Source organism: Staurois parvus, unplaced genomic scaffold, assembly GCF_062004578.1.
Source record: "Staurois parvus isolate SC_StPar_1 unplaced genomic scaffold, SC_StPar_1.0 ptg000549l, whole genome shotgun sequence".
NCBI lineage: Eukaryota > Metazoa > Chordata > Amphibia > Anura > Ranidae > Staurois > Staurois parvus.
The window spans coordinates 4,611,791-4,634,297 of record NW_028318345.1 but is presented as its reverse complement, the minus strand read 5'-3'; the positions used below and the strand labels follow the sequence as shown (position 1 = coordinate 4,634,297).

The 22,507-nt window shown below is 41.2% G+C and overlaps 2 long non-coding RNA genes across 2 annotated transcripts; one reads left to right on the top strand and one right to left on the bottom strand.

Moving 5' to 3' along the window:
* Positions 1-12,423: 12,423 nt before the first annotated feature.
* LOC149451075 (uncharacterized) lies at positions 12,424-12,921 on the bottom strand. The gene is made up of 2 exons (XR_016315149.1): positions 12,809-12,921; positions 12,424-12,703 (listed from the first exon to the last, which is right to left on the bottom strand). It is a non-coding gene; the product is annotated as an uncharacterized LOC149451075 (long non-coding RNA).
* Positions 12,922-15,370: 2,449 nt separating this feature from the next.
* Positions 15,371-16,477, top strand: LOC149451074 (uncharacterized). The gene is made up of 2 exons (XR_016315148.1): positions 15,371-16,092; positions 16,198-16,477. It is a non-coding gene; the product is annotated as an uncharacterized LOC149451074 (long non-coding RNA).
* Positions 16,478-22,507: the final 6,030 nt, after the last annotated feature.

The following is a 22,507-nucleotide window of genomic DNA, read 5'->3' as shown; positions in this document are numbered from 1 at the left end:
AAAAGTAACTATATAATCATTTTTAGAAAGTATCAAGGAATCTAGTGGCCATATCAGTGCAGGAGACAACATGTAACAAACAACTGAGAGATGGTTATTTAATAAAATCTGTAATATTACGTGTAATATCATTAGAGATGTCTAAAGACAGTCTTTTCCTCTTGATCTGATGGAAGCAAATTTTACACCTTTAAAGCAGTATTGTAACTAAAAACCAAAAATGTAATATATTTCAGCTTACCAATCATTAGATGTGGTGGCTGCACCAGTTTTCTTTTCTTTGGCTTTTTTTCCTCTGTTTTCACCTGGTGATCTGGGTGGTACCTACTGTATTAGTGAGACACCACTCTAGAGGAATAAGGACAAGAGGCACAGCAAATAGCAGCATTGTCAGCCTGGGGGGCTTAAATGTACCATCAGATTTAAATACAATAGCACACTGAAGCCAATTCCCAGCTAACAATTTAGAATCAGTTACAGCAAACAATTTATTTCCTTTTGGGATAAGGGTTTTACATGAATAAATAAAAGCTGATCATTTAATCAGCCCTGCCAGTGATAATTGGTTTGTCTCATCCCTGTAAACTGACACATTCTGCTGGAGAGCTTGTGCTTCTGAAAAACAACAGACTTTCTGTCTGGATCACCAGATGAAAATAGAAGAAAGCTTAAAAGACAAAACTAATACAGCCATCACAACTAAGAATTGATAAGTTGCAATATAACAAATGTTTGCTTTTGAGTTTAGCACCATTCTAATCTAGTACCAATCAAAAACTTCATTTCAATTAACCATTCAGCACTGTTTATTGAATTATTCTAATCTAGTAACTGGCAAAGATTAAAGTAACCTTAAAGGCAATTAAAAAAAAAAGTCATACTTCCCTGCTCTGTGCAGTGGTTTTGCACAGAGCAGGCCCAATCTTCCTCTTCTCGGGTCTCCTGTTGGTGCTCCTGACCCCTCCTTCCTGCCGAGTGCCCCCAGAGCAAGCAGCTTGCTATGCGTGCACCCAAGAAGGCTTGCTCCTGAGCTGCTGCTCTGCATATCCATTCACACACAGAGCCAGGGGCGGACTGACCATTCGAGCACTTGGGCACAGCCCGAGGGCTCGGGGTCAGTAGGGGGCCCCATGAGATGCCCTGGTACCTTTCATTGGCTTTTTCATAGGCTTTTTTGGGTGTGGGCAAGGACACAGGAGCCCCATGATCCCCTATTGCCCGGGGGCCCCATGAGTTGTCAGTCCGCCCCTGCACAGAGCTGTGGCTCGCCCCCACTCCCTCTCTCTCCTCATTGACTCACTGGCTGTGATTGACAACAGTGAGAGCCAATTGTCTTAGCCAATGAGGAGGGAAAGTCCCTGGAGAGCCAAGGCTCTCTTGTACATCGCAGGTAAGTATTAGGGGTGGCTAAGTGGACTGCTGCACACAGAAGGTTTTTTTTACATTCAGGCATAGAATGTATGAAGGTAAAAAAACCTTAAACTTTTACAGCCACTTTAAGTAGCAGGTGAAAACAGCAGAAATATGTCTGTTGGTAGTAGTGGTGAATCTGTAAATAATCCGTGCAGAGTTAGAATCTTTGCAAAACAGAGAGACCTTAAGATATATGTTTAGTGCACTAAACCTTTTTCCCGAGATCACTTGATAAATACAACCAACATAGAGATTGTGCTGTACATAATAGTGGTGTCTCATTCCTAGAAGGTCTCTGATATTGCCTCTGGTGCTTTTGTACATTACATGAAAAAGTAAATGGCTCCCTCTTGTGGTCACTATAAATGTCGGCTTGGATGATCATTTTACTTGTTCCTAGTTAAAAATACGTAAAAAGCGCTACGAAATGTAATGATTTAATGATGTACCACCAGGTACAGTATATTGAATGGCTGAATAGTATGCTTTACAGTGCTGATATTTGCAAGGGTCAATGTATACCTTTATATTGTTTGAATGAGCACCTTACCACAATGTATGTCAACATATGCTGCATGTACTGACGCATTGCGGTGCAACTCATTTTCACTAGTACAATAATGCACACGGATGTATTGCAGCATGCTACAACATATGGCAATATGTACGGCAATATGTATGGACCATATTACATCGAGGGGGGTGTGGAGCATTAAAATTTTTTGACAGATACAATATTTGGAATGTCTTTGATGCATTGGCAGCCCATTGATTTCAATAGGCTGCCTAATGCAAGGCATGCTAATAATGCACATTGACACACTTGCATTAATGCACCATACAAATGTAGACTTTTAATATTAGAATTAAACTCTTGCAAAATAAATTTAGTTGTATGGAGCATTGTAAGTAAAACTGATTTTTTGTTACAGTTTTTCCCTTAGTTCAAGTTTCTCTCTGTGTGCTGTATGGATGCTGTGGACTCATATGAACTTCATGTGGATATGTGTAGTCTCTAGTGGAAAGTGGATGTCACAGTTTTACTGCAGTGGAACAAGCTAACACACTGTGCCATGACATGCCTGTTTGCAGTCCAGGACAGGATTTATCAGGAAAAAGTGGCACCTCAACTGAGTTGACTAAGCGTTATCAATATAGGTAAATAGGTGCTGATGGTTACACCTTTCTGGTAAGATCACCAGGAATGATTTGACATTAAAGAAATATGCGCCATAGAATATTTGGTTTGCATTTAGACGCACTGACATGTTTGTGCTTTTAAAATGTGGTAGTCATAGAATTAATTAGCTATTTTGTTTAAATTGTGTTATTTACAGTATATGCAACTCTTTTTATTTTTGTATAAGTGACAATGTTTGAAAAGTTGTTGTTCAAGTTAGACATGTGTGTTTCGTTATGATTCAATTTTTCATTCGAAAATTTCATTTTGACAGATTTGACAAGTTAGACATGTGCGTTTCGTTATGATTCGCTTTTTCATACGAAAATGTCATTTTGACAAGTTAGACGTGCGTTTTGTTATGATTCGTTTTTTCATACGAAAATGTCATTTTGACAAGTTAGACGTGCGTTTTGTTATGATTCATTTTTTCATACGAAAATGTCATTTTGACAAGTTAGACATGTGCGTTTCATTATGATTCAGTTTTTCATATGAAAATTTAATTTTGACAGATTTGAATGTATATGGATATCTGAATGGACATAGTAACAGATGTCAACGAATAAAAAAAAAAGTTATAATGAAATTAACAAATGGATTTGTTTCATTCAGATGATGTCACACGATGGTGATGGTGTAGTAGTTCGGGCCCATGGGGAAATTAATTCAATTTTCAAAATTGTTTGATAATTCAGATTCAGATAACGAATGGAATCGAATTTAGTTTCATTTGTTAAACCAGCTGCACATAATGCCATTCGATATTGTCCAATCAGCTCATGCCATTTCTCTTGGTGGGTTGGACTAGCATCCGAAATTATTGAATCCTTCTGATTTGAATGCATGTGAATCAATAATATATAGCAATCTTCCGAGAAAACTGCAGAATGTTTCAGATTCACCTGGAACAACAAATATACAAAACAAAAACGAATTCCAAAAACGAATACTTTCGACATAATGAACATGGCAAAACAAAACAAATTTTGTCTATTGCAGGCCCTACACCTCGCTGCTGTCAAATGTACTTATAAAGTGCACTGCAGGGGTAAATGATTATTTGGTTAGTGGAAAAAATTGTAAGAAATAGTCTTTGCTCCTGCAGGTCTCCTCCACTCTTTGCGATGAGTCCCCAAAGCTGCTTCATCTCGTTGCCCATCTGCTCTCTAACATGATCACATACAATACAGAACCAGCAGTCTGTATGGCAAGAAGACACCATGGGGTATATTTACTAAAGCTGGAGGGTGCACAATCAGGCTCACTTCTGCATAGAAACCAATCAGCTTCTAACCTCAGCTTGTTCACACAGGCTCACATTTTGGAGTGTTGGACATTGGAGAATGCCAGCTGCTGGGGGAGCAAAAGAACAAGGTACAAGTTTTTTGTGCTGTTTCCTCCCCCCCACCAGCCAAACGTTGCATTTATCTAATGCAACATAAAGGGGACCCCATTGCATAGGTAAATTTACAGTAACAGCAGCCAGGAATGAGACTTTAAAAAATAGAATTCAGAACAATATATACATTATATCAAAATGGAACATTTTATTTTATGTGATAGATTCTCCAAAGTTGTTAGGTCGACATAAATGACTACAACGTAATTTAGGTGGATTAAATGATATAAATTAAATCTGCCACAAACTTGGACACATCAAAATGAGCACACGATGAACAAAAAAACATAAGCAGGGATTACCTTTAGTGAAAACCATGTCAAAAAGGATCAGTAGATGCAGAACTATATGGGGGGCATACAAACAGTTCATATTATAAAAAAACTAAGCAAGCATTTTAATATATGTTTATAGCAGAGTAAACACAGACTTGCATGTTGTAACATGTATAAACAGGTGGTATTTAAAGCAGTATTAAACCCAAAAACAAATATTATACACAATTCTTAGATTTGATGGCTGTATTCGTTTTGTATTTTAGGCTTTTTTTTCCCTCTTTTTTTCATCTGGTGATCCGGCCAGTAAGTCTTTTGTTTTTCAAAAGAACACGCTCTCCTTCAAATGTATCAATTTATAGTGTTGACAAACTATTTACCACTGACAGGTGTGTTTACCTTACAACAATCAGGTTTTATTTATTATGTAAAACCTTTATCCATAAAGGAAAAAAAAATAGGGCAGTGGGTGGTATCAGTAGGGCAGTGGATGATATGAGTCAGTAGAGCAGAGGTTGGTTGACAGTTGGTGAGGTTGGTGTCAGTAGGGCAGAGGATGGTGTCAGTCAGTTGAGCAGTGGACTGTGTCAGTAGAGTAGAGGTTGGTGTCAGTAGGGCAGAGGATGATGTCAGTCATTTTTTATTTCTATTATTTTTCACAATATTATTATTTTGTTACACTCTTTTAGGAGCCCTGTTGGGGGGCTTTGGTGAAATATCAGGGATCAAAAGAGACCTCTGATGACTCACTTTAGAGGACAGAGAAAGGGACTGAGGACAGAGATTCCCCTAGTCCCTTTCTCTGCAGCCTTAACTACACTGGACAGTGATTGAATGGGAAGTTTTCTGTGCTGAGCTGCTTCCTATTCACAGGTTGTTATGCTTCAGTCATGAATGAACACAGTGAGTGATCAGTACTGATCACCCACTGTTTCCATTCAGAAAAGGAGGAGGCTGACATATTTACCAGCCTCTTCACTCGCTTTCCATCCTGTAACTATCCCCCACAGCAGCCAGTGGGAGAGAAGAAGAGGGAATCCAGCAGCACTGCGGGGGGGGGGGGACAGACAGAGGAAACCGAGCAGCAGAAGGAGAGGAGAGGGACGAGAGGAGAGGAGAGGCGGAAGGGGGTGGAATTTACTACAACCAATCGGCTATATTGTCCTCCTGCAACTGTTGTATGTGGCGAGGGAGCTGAGGCAAAGCTGGCTGCAGGGGGAAAATACAACCAATTAGTTCTAGTAAATTCTGCCCCACAGCCCCTCCTTTCCAGGTGTAACAGGGGGTTGCACAGACCCTCTGGAGCATGAGGATGGCAGCACCCCTCTGAATGTGGCACCTAGAGCACATGCCCCCCTCCCCACAAATCATATGCCTTCTCCCCCTGATGTAAAAACAGAGGCCCCCCTTCTGACAACAGATCCCCATTACCATTCTAGTAATGACACATTCTTCCCCTAATGATGGTAATGACAGATTCCACCACTCAGAACCTCCTCCTCTGTTCAAACTGACACAATAAAATCAGGGGCCCCTGGACCTGCAGCCCCTCAGGAGGTGTTAGGGGATTTTCTTAGTCATTTTTAGGGATTTTTATGTCAGTATCGGCAGGTGTTGTGGGGGCTGGTGTTACATAGTTAGTCTGGCTGGAAAAAGACAAAAGTCCATCCAGTTCAACCATAGAAAAAAAGTTATAATCCTATACCCACAGTTGATCCAGAGGAAGGTAAAAAAACCCAGCAAAGCATGATCCAATTTGCACCTGCTGGGAAAAAAATTCTTTCCTGATCCCCCGAGAGGCAATCGGATATTACCTGAATCAACTTTACCTATAAATGTTAGTATCCAGTTATATTCTGTGTATCTAAGAAACAATCCAGGCATTTTTTTAAGCAATCCACTGAACTGGCCAGAACCAACTCTTGAGGGAGTCTATTCCACATTTTCACAGCTCTTACTGTGAAGAAACCTTTCCGTGTTTGGAGATTAAATTTATTTTCCTCCAGACGTAAAGCGTGCCCCCTTGTCCTCTGTGTTGACCTCAGGTTGAATAACTCTACACCGAGTTCACCATATGAACCACTTATGTATTTATACATGTTGATCATATCCCCCCTTAATCTCCTCTTCTCAAGAGAGAATACATTTAGTTCCTCTAATCTTTCCTCATAGCTGATCTCCTTCATGCCTCTTATCAGTTTAGTTGCCCTTCTCTGTAATTTCTCCACTTCCCCAATGTTCTATGAATTGGTGCCCAAAACTGCACTGCATATTCCAGATGAGGTATTACTAATGATTTGTACCAGGGTAATATGATATCTATCTCTCTGGAGTCTATACCTCTTTTAATACAAGAGAGGATTTTGCTCCCTTTAGAAATCGCAGCTTGGCATTGCATGCCATTATTAAGCTTGTGATCTACCAGTGTCTGTTCCTGGCTGTCAGTGTTGTAGGGTCAGAGGAGGGGGGGGGGGGAGAGGACATCTCTGGGTGGGGAGTACAGAGTGTCTCCAATAGGTGACACAGATCCGAGCAATGTCTTTCCTCACCAGTGACTGTAGTCCTGTCTACCGGGCGGTGCTCTCCTCCTCCTCATGTCTCACTCAGCTCTGTGATAGCTCGGTGTCTGTCCTGACCCGTTGTTCTGCTCTCACCCTGGTCTCCTCTCCACTCCTTTCAGGAAATAGTGCCCATAGCTCAGAACTTCTCCCCAGCCAACAAGAGAAGAGGGGTGTTTGTCACAGGGCGGGGCAATCTACATTTAGTAACAAGAGACACACAGGTATTCAAACTTCACTCCAGCAGACAGTCCCATCAGGAGGGAGGGCTGCTGGAGACAACCCCCACTAAGCTAATACGCAAACACATACATCCCATAATAGTTTGCTCCCAAGCAAGACAAACAATAGAACAATGGGATGCAACCGCATAACACCAAACAATCCACAACCCCCCACCCCACCTATAAGGAAAATGAGAAATGGTTTTCAACATTTTATACACATAAATATCTGAAAAGTGTGGCGTGCATTTGTATTCAGCCCCCCTCCGAGTCAATACTTTGTAGATCCACCTTTTGCTGCATTTACAGCTGCAAGTCTTTTTGGGTATGTCTCTACCAGCTTTGCACATCTAGAGTCAAATTTTATTCCTCATTCTTCTTTGCAAACTCTGTCAGATTGGATAGAGAGCGTCTGCGAACAGTGATTTTCAAGTCTAGCCACAGATTCTCAATTGTATTTAGGTCTGGACTTTGACTGGGCCATTCTAACACATGAATTTGCTTTGATCTAAACCATTCCATTGTAGCTCTGGCTGTATGTTTCGGGTTGTTGTCCTCCTGGAAGGTGAACCTCCACCCCACTCTAGTGTTTTGCAGACTCTAATAGGTTTTCCTCTAAGATTGCCCTGTACTTGGCTCCATCCATATTCCCATCAACTCTGACCAGCTTCCTTATATTGTAAAGCACTGAGCAAACTGTTGGCGCTATATAAATCCTGTATAATAATTGTCCCTGCTGAAGAAAAGCATGCCCACAACATGATGCTGCCACCACCATGGTTCACAGTGGGGATGGTGTGTTCAGGGTGATGTGCAGTGTTAGTTTTCCACCACACATAGCATTTTGCTTTTAGGCCAAAAAGTTAAATTTTGGTCTCATCTGACCAGAGCACCTTCTTCCACATGTTTGCTGTATCCCTCACATGGCTTCTCACAAACTGCAAACAGGACTTCTTATGACTTTCTTTCAACAATGGCTTTCTTCTTGCCGCTCTTCCATAAAGGCCAGATTTGTGGAGTGCATGACTAATAGTTGTCCTGTGGACAGATTCTCCCATTTGTGCTGTGAATCTCTACAGCTCCTCCAGAGTTACCATGGCCCTCTTGGCTGCTTCTTTGATTACTGCTCTCCTGTCAGTTTGGGTGGACGGCTAGGTTTGCAGTTGTGCCATACTCTTTCCATTTTTTGATGATGGATTGAACAGTGCTCCGTGAGATGTTAAAATCTTAGGATATTTTTTTTTAAAACCTAACCCTGCTTTAAACTTCTCCACAACTTTATATTAACGCACAGTATCGGTATCAGTGCTGATACCAAGTATTTTCATGAGTACTCATATTCATTGAAATGATCCTAGTACCTAAAACCGATACTTTGCAGTGTCATTTTCATTAATACAAAATGTATGGCCACAAATTGCAAAGAATAGCATGCGATTTGAACAGGAATGCGATTCCTATCCAAATCGCATGCGGTTTCCCCACTGCTCCTGTGTGAACCCAGGCATGTCATAGCCCGAGTTCACACAGGAGAAGTATGGGAAACCTCACTGTACCGATCCCATGCTGTCACAGAAGGAAAAGCTGGAGATCTGAAATTCCAGCAGATTTCTCTGTCAGTGCAGGGAGGACAATACAGGCTAGACAGCTTTTGACTGGTCAGCACCATCACGGCATGCTATTCTTTGCGGTGCAATTTGCATTATATTATTATACAGTATTAGTACTCGGTATCAGCGAGTCCTTGACCAAAAGTATCGGTACTCGGACTTTCCAATCAACAATGGTATGGGTGCATCCCCCCAAAAAATGCTACTATATATATGATGCTTGGTACCTGCCAAACAGGGGGCCAGATGACCAAACATTTGGTGTTGCTGGAGTGCCTGAACAGCCAAACTCTTGTCTTGACCTAGTTAACAGATCACAGTTATACTGTATGTGGAAAGACTGTGATCTGAAGGGTGGCTGTGATGTGATTGGGGGGGCCGGCAGGGAGTGTGAAATGAACGATCTGGGTCATAGCACCACAAACATGACATTAGGACCTGTGTTGGAAGAAACTTCTACTGCATCTCCTTGAATAAACATTCAGTACCCCTGAAATATAGGATCTACATTGACATGTTCAGAAGGTAGAAAAAGTGGATGTTACATAGGGATTTTAATTCTGACATCTTTGTAATTACACCTGTCTTTGTAAATATATTGAATTAGAAGATTTGCTAATTTGCTACTTTTGACTCCCCTGAACATACTGAATACGTATGCAATTCTCTATGATCTGCAGAGAATCATGAAATTTAGGGATTCAGACAGTTTTTATGCAGCTTATTACTATTGGTTGTGATATTCACCTTCTTACACTGCTACCCTTATTCATTGATTATTAATTTATCATCATCAACATTTAATACTTAATTCAGTAATGAAATATCGGTTAATGTACTTTTTGTGCTGTAGACATATTTGGAAATTTTTCAACGAATGTTTTGTTTTGAAGACAGCACTACAATATGATCATTTTCTGTATTCCTACTTTCAGCAGATGACTCTCAGTTGCTTAGTTCAGTGTGTCAAACAATTGGGCACTGTTTTTTAATGTCTTGAATCATCAGCACAGGCTGGGCAGCTGCTGGAGGCAGTGTTCATATGCAGTGTTCATTCAGTGTTATACACAAAGCTTTGATTTAGAAGTGATTACTGCTGAGAGTTACACTAGCACATTTTGGGAATGCTTCATTTGTTGTAAATTAAAGTAGATGCAACCCAATCAGTGAATCTTATTTTAGCTTTAAAATATTAAAGCTCTGACGAGTGAAAATCTTCCCTTGAAATAGGACTGATGTACAGTTGCAAGAAAAAGTATGTGAACCCCTTGGGATTACGTGGAGTTTTGCATGAATTGGGCATAAAATGTGCTCTGAACGTCATCTAAGTCACAACAATAGAAGAACACAGTCTGCTGAACATAATACTACACAAACATTAGATGTTGCCATGGTTTAATTGCACATAACATGTAAACATTCACAGTGCAGGGAGGAAAAAGTATGTGAGGCCCTAGCTTAATGACTTCTCCCAGAGCTAATTGGAGCCAGGAGTGAGCCAACCTTGACTCCAATCAGTGTGATGATATTGGATGTGTTGCTGACAGCTGTCCTGCCCTTAAAAAACACACACCTGTTTTGGGTTTACTGGTTTCAAGAAGCACTGTTCGATGTGAACCATGCCTCCCAGAAAAGAGCTCTCAGAAGACCTACGATCAAGAATTGTTGACTTGCATGAAGCTGGAAAGGGTTACAAAAGTATCTCCAAAAGCCTTGATGTTCATGTGTCCACGGTAAGACAGACTGTCTACAAATGGAGAAAGTTTAGCACTGTTGCTACTCTCCCTAGGCGCGGTCGTCCTGTAAAAATGACTGCAAGAGCACAGCACAGAATGCTGCATGAGGTAAAGAAGAATCCCAGAGTGTCAGCTAAAGACCTACAGAAATCACTGGCACATGCTAACATTTTTGTTGACACATCTACAATAAGGAAAACTTTAAACAAGAATGGAGTACATGGGAGGACACCACGGAGGAAGCCATTGCTGTCCAAAAAGAATATTGCAGCACGTTTGAAGTTTGCAAAAGAGCACCTGGATGTTCCACAGCACTACTGGCAAAATATACTGTGGACAGATGAAACCAAGATTGAGTTGTTTGGGAAGAACACACAACACTATGTGTGGAGAAAAAAAGGCACAGCACACCAACATCAAAACCTCATCCCCACTGTAAAACATGGCGGAGGGAGCATCATGGTTTAAGGCTGCTTTGCTGCCTCAGGGCCTGGACGGATTGCTGTCATTGATGAGAAAATTAATTCCAGAGTTTATCAAGACATTTTGCAGGAAAATGTATGACCAACTGAAGCTCCGCAGAGGATGGGTGATGCAACAGGACAATGACCCAAAGCATACAAGTAATTCAACAAAACAATGGCTGCAACAGCACAGAATACGCCTTCTGGAGTGGCCCAGTCAGAGTCCTGACCTCAACCCAATTGAAATGCTGTGGCATGACCTTAAGAGAGCGATTCACACCAGACATCCCAAGAATATTGCTACACTGAAACAGTTTTGTCAAGAGGAGTGGTCCAAAATTACTCCAGATCGTTGTGGAGGTCTGATCTGCAACTACAGGAAATGTTTGGTTGAGATTATTGCTGCCAAAGGAGGGTCAACCAGTTATTAAGTCCAAAGGTTCACATACTTTTTCCTCCCTGCACTGTGAATGTTTACATGTTATGTGCAATTAAACCATGGCAACATCTAATGTTTGTGTAGTATTATGTTCAGCAGACTGTGTTCTTCTATTGTTGTGACTTAGATGACGTTCAGAGCACATTTTATGCCCAATTCATGCAAAACTCCACGTAATCGCAAGGGGTTCACATACTTTTTCTTGCAACTGTATGTCATTACAGCCCAGCGCAGTTGTCAGGGACATGTCATATACAGCCCAGTAAAGTTCTGTGGTCAGGAGTATGCCACATATACACCCAGGGCCAATGCTTCCACTAGGCAAGCTAGGCAGCCGTCTAGTGCACACTGCCACCTAGGGGCGCCTGGGCGCAGCACAAGCCAGCACTCTCTCTGTGTGGGATGCCACCACATCAGGAATAATCCTTCAGTTGAGGGGAGGGGCGGAAGAGGGGAGGAAGAAAGGACAGAGTTAGAAGCCGGGTGTCTGGGGCCAGTTTAGCAGCTGAGCTGCAGCTCCTTCCAGTGTTCCTCTCAGACTCAGTCAATTACTGTAAGCTGGCTGGCAGCTGCTGATCACTGTGGAGTTTCAACCCTTCTCTTCCCATGCATCAGCGGAGTTGCACCTGCGGAGGAAGGTAATGGCTGACTCTGATGTCTCGTGTCTGTGTGAGTGTGACCCGGCCAGCCGGCCATCCATCACATGTGCAATGTGTCAGTGAGTGATGACATCATCACGAGCCCACAGCCTGTTCTTCTAGTGCCTGCTGGGCCTGCTGTCCTGTTTCAGTGTTGGTGGTGGTGTGCTATATTGGATCACTCATTTCAGCTACCTGCTTTCACAGCATTTTTTCCCCTATTGCCTGGAGAATTCCAGCCTGGGATCTGTCAGAGTGTGAATCCATCACCCTGCCACTGCTAGCCGCAGATACAACAATAAAGCAAAAGCAAGCCACCAAAAATGACACTAATTGTTAATGTCATAAACACCTCTCCGACTCACTTGTACAAGTGTGGATACATAAACCCAGGGGACAGCATACTAAACAATATGATAGTGTGACAAGAACAAGCCTATCTGAAAAAGAAGGTTTCTAAAAGATCCACGCGGAGTAGTATGAATTCAAATGAATTTAACAATACTTTATTTGATCACATAGATCATGGGGAGGTTAAACATGAGCACGGTGTACATATGAAAAAAATAAAATCATGTTTAAAAACACTTAGCGTCTTCAATTTAGGGTCATCTTAGCCAACAGAGCACCATATAAGGCAGAGTAGTGTAATGATGGAATAGTTATCCTGGATTTCCGTAGGTTTCCTGCTTAATATTTGTGTGAACCGTATATTCAGTGGGTGTGTTCCCAGTATATGTCAGGGACCTCCTGGAATGTACAAGCTGGAACACAAAAATACATGGTATGTATCTAGCAATATGGAAACCAAATCACATCCAAAATTTACCAGGCCTCCCTCCACAATAGTCAATGGATACTACTGTTACCTTCTCAGAGGTGAGACTATCATACCCGCCTCTCAAATGTAGGGACTTCCTGGATAGCCACCCCAAATGGAACAAGGTCCACAGTACCAAATGATTCTGAGGATATACATAGAAAAAGATAATAAATGTGTAGATCATGGGTATCAGGTAACCCCGAAAACAAAACACACATAGAGATGTGGATATATTACCATCAATGAGGATCAAGAAGACTCCTGTCGACTTGAACTAAGATCAGGTCCTTGATGCTTTTCCAAAAATGCATATGGGGGTGAGGGACCAGGTATACACGATGCGTGGATTTCAAACACATATAGTGTGTATATAGCATATAGCAGGCCGTAGATACCTGAATTTAATATACCCAGTAAAGGGTTTCCAAAAATTGCTCAATTTGAGAAGGTTATTTGCGGTTTTATAAGGATGTGGCTATGTCACAGCAAAAAAATACCTGAATAGGATAGCGTATATATATATATATATATATATATGTAGATTCTCCTCCTGAGAGGATTTCCAAAAAATTCCCCGAGTATACAGGGTAAATTAGGCCCATACAACATGCCCTATGAACACCATGTAGGCTCTGTAAATCTCAACAGCCGTAAGCTTTTAAATAACTTGCCACCGGTGGAAGATATGTTTCCCTGAGGGATTGCCGTTTGCGAACCGCTGTGATAATAGCCCACTGGTAGTTCTCAGAAGGTCTTGGGCCTACCTAACAGGGAGCTGTGACACCGCCGTTCCTTCCCGCCTCATGGGCGCCGCACCCTGTGAAGACGCCGAGCGTAGTGACGTCAATACGTTGACGCGTTTCGTCCGCCAATCACCGCAGACTTCGTCAGAACTGGGAGGGGACTTCAATCCTTTGCCTTATATGGTGCACTAATTGCATACCAAAAAGTCTCCACCTCGCCATCTTGTGTTGAAAGAGTATCACTACATTGGGAATATCCAAAAGTGAATTAAAACATATATCTTGAATTTTAAAATGATTGCTGGATGTGGAAGAGGAGCCTAATTGCTATGGATCAAATCATCTTCCAAGAGAATGATAAACAGGAGATTATTATTAGCATATTTCACTTTCACATAGGGAAACATCAAAGCCAAGTCCAGCTACCAAGATTTCAAAAACAGTCCTATTGTTCTATATGCTCACCACCTAATAAGAGTAGAAAGAATTGAACAATTAGGTTCATATTTTGTCCACAGAGGCCCATATTTAGTTCATATATAAGGTATCGCAATGTAGATTATAACTCAGGGTATATAGAGAGTTCAAGGGAATTTATTTCAAAAACACCCCAAAGTTAAGTTCTGTGTTTAGTCCAAATGGGACAAGTGCCCCTAGGGTATAAATCCAGAATTTTTCTTTTTGTAGGAGGACTTTATCAAAATCACCCCGACGAGCCGAAATATTCAGCAGAAAGATCCCTTTTACTTTTAGACCATCTGTTTTGCCCCCGTGTACTTCTTTAAAGTGTTGCGCCAATGGGTTCACTTTTTCTCCCTTTCTTACATTCCTATTTTCATTTCTAATGTCTCTCAGATGTTCACCAATCCTAGTCCTAAGGCTTCTTTTGGTTTTACCTATATAAATCTTTTTACATGGGCATTCTATCATGTATATCATTTTACTACTAGAACAGTGAATGAAGCTTCGTATTTGAAATATCCTAGAGTTATCATTGTTGAAGAACTGATTAGACTTATGTACAAATGGACAAATCTGACAATGACCACATGGAAACATACCATATACACCAGTCTTCCTAGTTAGCCAGTTTCTCTGTGGTACCCTCTGAAATTCTGATTGTACTAATATATCATTTAGATTCCGAGTTCGTTTTGCCACCATATGGGGGCTCTCTCCTACCACTTTCGCTATCTGCGGATTTTGAATTAGTAAATGCCAATGGGAGTCCAGGGCCTTCTTGACTTCATCCCATTGTTGTCCGAATTTAGTTATGAATCTTACCGGTTGGTTTTCAGTATTCGCAGCTGCCTTTGGTTTTGATTTATTAATTAGTTCCTCTCTTGATTTACCGAGGGCTCTTCTTTTTGCTCTTCTTAGGGTTCTATGTGAATAGCCCCTCTCTCTGAACCTTTTATAGAGCTGGATAGATTCATGTCTATATTCTAATTCTTCTGTACAGTTTCTTTTTATTCTCTGGAACTGACCAATAGGGATTCCCTGTTTTAGACTCTTTGGATGGTAGCTATTGGCATGTAGAAGTGTATTGGCCGCTGTTTCCTTTCTAAATGTTTTAGTGACCAGTTTATTTTCGTGGACAGAGATTGACAAATCCAAAAATGTTATCACCTCTCTATCCACTGTATAAGTAAGTTTGATATTTCTATCATTCTTATTCAAAAATTCCATAAAGCTTTTAAGCTCATCCATACCTCCATCCCATACCATTAGGACATCATCAATGTATCGCAACCAGGTTATTGCATATTGTTTATAGGGAGTGGAGGGATATACTAGCTCCTCTTCCCACATACCTAGATGTAGACATGCGAATGCCGGGGGAAGGAACGGCGGTGTCACAGCTCCCTGTTAGGTAGGCCCAAGACCTTCTGAGAACTACCAGTGGGCTATTATCACAGCGGTTCGCAAACGGCAATCCCTCAGGGAAACATATCTTCCACCGGTGGCAAGTTATTTAAAAGCTTACGGCTGTTGAGATTTACAGAGCCTACATGGTGTTCATAGGGCATGTTGTATGGGCCTAATTTACCCTGTATACTCGGGGAATTTTTTGGAAATCCTCTCAGGAGGAGAATCTACATATATATATATATATATATACGCTATCCTATTCAGGTATTTTTTTGCTGTGACATAGCCACATCCTTATAAAACCGCAAATAACCTTCTCAAATTGAGCAATTTTTGGAAACCCTTTACTGGGTATATTAAATTCAGGTATCTACGGCCTGCTATATGCTATATACACACTATATGTGTTTGAAATCCACGCATCGTGTATACCTGGTCCCTCACCCCCATATGCATTTTTGGAAAAGCATCAAGGACCTGATCTTAGTTCAAGTCGACAGGAGTCTTCTTGATCCTCATTGATGGTAATATATCCACATCTCTATGTGTGTTTTGTTTTCGGGGTTACCTGATGCCCATGATCTACACATTTATTATCTTTTTCTATGTATATCCTCAGAATCATTTGGTACTGTGGACCTTGTTCCATTTGGGGTGGCTATCCAGGAAGTCCCTACATTTGAGAGGCGGGTATGATAGTCTCACCTCTGAGAAGGTAACAGTAGTATCCATTGACTATTGTGGAGGGAGGCCTGGTAAATTTTGGATGTGATTTGGTTTCCATATTGCTAGATACATACCATGTATTTTTGTGTTCCAGCTTGTACATTCCAGGAGGTCCCTGACATATACTGGGAACACACCCACTGAATATACGGTTCACACAAATATTAAGCAGGAAACCTACGGAAATCCAGGATAACTATTCCATCATTACACTACTCTGCCTTATATGGTGCTCTGTTGGCTAAGATGACCCTAAATTGAAGACGCTAAGTGTTTTTAAACATGATTTTATTTTTTTCATATGTACACCGTGCTCATGTTTAACCTCCCCATGATCTATGTGATCAAATAAAGTATTGTTAAATTCATTTGAATTCATACTACTCCGCGTGGATCTTTTAGAAACCTTCTTTTTCAGATAGGCGTGTTCTTGTCACACTATCATATTGTTTAGTAGCCGCAGATACAGTCTGTACGTGACCTTATGACACTTATTTTTGCAAATTAAAAGAAATTTTGCAGTTTCATGTTTTGTTTATTAAATATTTTCTACTTTTTTTTTTATATTTTTATTTCTTTATTTTTTTTTTTTAGGAGGTTGGGCGCAAGTAGCTGGTCTTGCCTAGGGTGCAAAATAGTCTAGCACCGGTCCTGTATACACCCATTGCACACAGTGCAGTGATCAGGAACATGTCATATACAGCCCAGTGCACAGAGTGCCATGGTCAGGCATATGTCATATACAACCTAGTGTTTGGGTCAGGAGAATGTCATATATACAATCAGTGCACACAATGCAGTGGTCAGGAACATGTCATATACAGCCCAGTGTACAGAATGCTGGGGTCAGGAGTATATCAAATATACACCCAGTGCACACTGTGTTTACGAACATGTCATATACAGTCCAGTGTACAGAGTGCCATGGTCCGGCGTATGTCATATGTAGCCCAGTGTAAAAAATTAAACTCTTTCAATATATATGTTTTCTGCCATGGACAGGAACATGTCACATACAGCCTAGTGTACAGAATCCAGTGGTCAAGAACATGTCATATATAGGCCAGTGGACAGAGTGCTGGGGTCAGGAGTATGTCATATATACACCCAGTGCACAGAGTGCAGTGGTTAGGAACAGGTCATATACAGCTCAGTGTCTAGAGTGCCATGGTCAGGAACATATCATATACAGCCCATTGTAGAGAGTGCAGTGGTCAGGAACATGTCATAAACAGCCCAGTGGACAAAGTGCCATGGTCAGGAGTATGCCATATATACACCCACCGTACAGAGAGCAGAGGTCAGGAACATGTCATACTCAGCCCCTGGTACAGAGTTCAGTGGTCAGGAAAATGTCATATACAGCCCATTGTACAACATGCTATGTTCAGGCATATTTCATATACAGCTCAGTGTACAGAGTGCTGTGATCAGGAACATGTCATATCTAGCCAAACATACAGATTTCAGTGGTTAGAAACATGTTACATAAAGCCCAATGTAGAGAGTGCCACGGTCAGTTAAGGTAGTCTGTAAGAACCCTGCCAGTCATATAATGAACTAGATAAACAGCAAGAAATCCTGGGTTTTATTTGGGTACACTCATGGAAGAGGGGGTTGGACCCCCCCCCCCATCCGACTTTTTGTCTGTCTTTACCCAGATTGGGTAAAGACAGAAACAAGCAGTTAGCCCTTGAGGTTTGGAAGCAATCCTACTGCAAGTGAGGACTTTTATTCTTCCATGAGTGCAGCTTTAAAGTAGAACTTTGGGCACAGAGGTTTATGCTAGTTCTGGGATGTTAATGCCCAAGGAGGGGGGGTGGGTGACGCTAGTGCTGCTGTTTATAAGACCAGCAGCTCTTATATCAGGAATGGCTTGGAAGCGCAGTGGCAGCTGTACTCTCCATCAGAACTTACCAGTCCTCTGTGCCCAAAGTTTCACTTGTATTCCAAACATTTTTTCTCATCTGCAGCTTTCATTAAAATAATACCCAGTGATTCTGCCATGAAGGTCCTTATTCATGTACTTCCTGTTATAGGGTGACAGATTTTTTTTCTGCATTGTAACCCTGTGACAATCACCTTTGGTGACATACATTGCTTAGTCCACCATTGCCACTTTTAAGTAGGCTCATCCATAGCAATGATGTGCAGCTGATGCAAGATCATGTCTACAGAAAGTGAGAACTGAAGAGCTTAGAGTGCTAAGATGTGTGCAAAGATGAAATATGATAAAAACCACATTTAGTTTATTTTAAATAAACATGGAAATTCAATTGTTTATGATATAGTGCACATAGCTAGCTACTTGTTATTTACCTTAGGCTTGCAGCATAAATATGATTGTGAGCCCATTAATGGGTATTGGGCAAAAATAAAATGAGACCCCATTGAGTAGAAAAAAAAATAACCTCCACCTCACTTTTCTTGTTAGTTACCAAGCAGTCTTCAGATTTCCTATAGCCTGAACCAGCACAATTATAAAGTGCCTTTAGACCCCATTCACACCTGAGTGTTTTGAAGCTTGAAAATCTAAACCGCTCAACATACCAAAATCCCTTGTATTACAATGGTGACTGTTCACGGATGATCACTTGTAGCTCAACTCCTGATACTCTGATATCATTTGTTTGATTTAGCCAAAATAATCATCTATACAGCAGCTACTTTAAAGGATAAGTTCACCTTTGGTAACCCCCCCCCCCCTGATCCCCCATTGTGACATCTAGCAGGGGATCTTCTCCACCTGGTAGCTGTCATAATTTTAAAAAAAAGTAGCTGTGCGGGGCTCCACCTGCCTGGCTGCGTGGGGCTCCACCTGCCTGGCTGCGTCACTCATTCACAGTATTCCTTGAATGAGAACACTACAAGTTCCGACAGACCCTGAGACTGTCAACTTATAGTTCTCAATGAACTGCCATTGTGCTGTGGAGTGCTCTGGTAGTTAATTGAGTCTTCCTGTCAGTAAGTATCTGTTTGCCCCTGCGATGTACAGTGTACATAGATACACTGACAGGTCTGCAGGAGACCTGCGATTTCCTGATTGCTAGTGCAATGCTTTAGAGGCTCCAGAAACATAAAATAATAAATGCACAGTTTTTTTTACCTGCAAAAAATGTGCATGTATTATTTTTTGTTAAAAGGTGAACTTATTCTTTAAAACAAATTTTGCCCATGAAAAATGGTCTTTAGCAGAATTGCCTGGCCAGTGAGATATGTGGGTGGTCTGTTATTGTAAATGACACGTTCTGTACTGCAATCTGTGAAAGTAGAGTAATATGAGATGAAGAACAAGGAGGGTACATTTTTTCTCAAACACAGTTCAGTTTTGTATACTGGATGCAATCAAATTACGTACATTATGTGCAGTAATGTGTTTTATCCTGTACAGACACAGTGAGTGAGAACTGAAAGATAAAATAAGTACTGTTATTTTCAAATAAATTCAATTGAAGACAACATTGTCTCTCTAGGACCTGACATTAGTCTATAATTTTGAAAATATCAGAAGCCCCAAAACAAGCTGTTTGAAATATCTTCAGGACAGATGCAGCTAGGAATCTCAAATAAAAATTGGTAAATTCTTTGTAATATATGCAATATATATTTTTTTTTTTTACAGAAAGCTGGAGTTTCAGTTAACCTTTTGTTTCACAGTCAACCAGCTGCAATACTACTACAATTTCTCTACGTGTAAGCAGGCGCAGTTAGCTAGTCTGCCACTAGGTGGCACTGTCCTAAAATAGCATAGTAAATAGAAAATGTACAAGCAAGTGATAGCTCCTTTTTAGAGAAGTCCTTCCTGTAGTGATGCTATGGGTGTCAGGTCACATATACAAACCAGTAGTAATAATTACTACTAATATGATTAAATAATGTCTCATCATGTGTTACTGTCTTATTATATGGTGTTTAATAATCTCTGAACATGTTTTTTCATTAACCTACCTTTATCAATAATGATTATGTAAACCCAATATTATTTTTCTATGAATTATGAATATTACCACTGTGCACAATCATTACTCTAGGCCCATTGCATTTGATTGTTTCATTTATATTGAAAAAGTACTATGTGATTCTATACTGTCTTGCTTTTTATATCATATCATAACAATAGAACACTGCATTTGGTAACTGTCTATTTCTTAGCCACAAGGAATGGGAATCATTATAGTGTTACTAAACCCACAACAGTAATATCAGTCTGTATATGCAGTAAAGAACCTAAGGGGTTAATCCCCTGCATTGTGCAAAAACGCTGTTTGATCCTGACTTCTCTGATCCTCCCCTTCTTCCAGTACCCCCCTCTTATCTCCTGATAAGACATATCTTGTGGAGTCACTATGTACATGCTCAGTGTGGTATGTATTGCTAGAGAGCTATTTGTTTCTTGGGAGAGTGCATGTGATCTGCACAGGGCCAATCAATGTTGCCCAGACAGAGGGTCGGGGTCCTGCATTCTCCTAGAGCAGAATGAAAACTCCTTACAAGCTTTAACCAGTGCTCAGCTGGATACTGATAAAAGTCACAAGACTGATCCAACTGCTGATGAGAAAATGTATTCAGCAGTTTACATTTACTAAAATAATTGCACCTGTGTACTGGGGTTTAGTAACACTTTAAGCTCCTAAAATGTGTTTGTGTCACAGTAAGGGCATCAGGCTCGGAGACAAGTAGCTATAGCAGTAGAGGGGCTCTCACTGACCAGATGGATAAGTGCTGGCAGACTCACCTGAGGTGAGGAGTCTACGTTCTAACTGGTCATGGTCCTCAGGATCACCCCACTAGGGGGTGAGTAAGCCAGAGGCCAGTAGCAGATATAACAGGTAGGGATCAAGCAGAAGTGTAGTCAGTTAAGAAGTGAAAAGTGGTCGCAGGTTGGGTTCAAGTAGAAGCATAGTTGAGGAACAAGTCAAATGTTGGTAGCAAGTGGTAGCAGAGATGTGGATGCAGCAGGAGTGACAAGAGCAAGATATTGGCTGGACAGAGTACAATAATCTGACAAACAGGAAGTGCAAAGGCATGGCTAAAAATGGAAGTTCGTGGAAGGAGCAAAGAATTCAAGGTTCAAGAGACATTACCAGACACAGCTGGTGTTACAGGCTCAGACCCGGGTCCTTTTTATTACTTATGCTCATATAAACAATTAGGGCATTGTTCACTTGCCACTACTCCCATCACAAATCACAGATTTCTGGTTAACTTCTGTATGTGAAAAACCTGGCCATGTATCCTGGGTAAATGAGAATCTGTCATTATGTGGCAAGTGCAGCAGGTCAGCATTGTCAGGTGCCAAGTCAATCTGGCAGTGTGTAAACATTGTTGGACAGTGGGTTGTTGTGCTTGATGAGGATGTACATTGCTGGACAATGCCATTGATGTTCGATTTATGTTTGAAACTATTGTACCTCTTGTTACTTAATCACAACAAAAAGTGAAAAAGTTAAAGCAGAGCTCCACCCAAAAGGGGAAGTTCCACTTTAAGCCTTTGTCACCCACTCCCCATTATGGATTGGTACCTTTGGGGAGTGGGTACCCAATCTTGATAGATACCCACTCCCACTTCCGATGTGATTGCCTAGGCGATCGGAAGCGAAAGTTGTCCTCCCCCCCTCTCCCCATAGTCTTCTGGAACACGTGTCAGGTCCCAGAAGACTACGGGCCATTAACAAAGTGCAGCGCTTCTCGAGCATGCGCAGTGGGCACTTGGAGGTGAAGCCGCAATCTGTCACAGCCGGGTGCCCACACTGAAGATGCCAGCGCCAGGGAGAGAAGATAGCCAGTGAAACCAGCCTTGGTGAGGACACCGCTGGACTGAGGGACAGGTGAGGGACAGTTTTTGTAGCTGCTGACTTTTTTTTTTTTTCAGCTGGAACTCCGCTTTAAGAGAAGTATGGGCTTTTTTTTCAAAATCATAATTACCTAGGTGGATGCAGCATTGGTCCAATGCTGCATCTGTCCCCCACTGAGAACTTACTTGACTGCTGATCACTGAGTTCTACCACCTCTGTGAGCAGAGAGCAGTACTGTGAGTCACTGCTGTCTGCTCTGTCCCACCCCGTGATCACTGGAGTGCTGGACTGTGGAGGTGGAGGGAACATCTGGCTCAGGCTCTCAGCAGATCCAAAACTATAAAAAACGTTTTGCCTTTAGTTATACTTTAATACAAAAGGGATATAATGGCAGTTTACATATTTATTTCAGTACAGAATTGAAGACACGATGACTAGGAAAAAATAAAATGTGGTTTTCCACAAATGAAAAAAAGATATAAAGTGTATGCTCCAACGCAAAGTGAAAGAATCGTACTCTTCCAAACAGTGTTTCTGAACTGTAATAAACCTTCAGTGAAAAATAATCCATTAATAAGGGACCACTTGTACTCTGCAGGGGGAGACTTA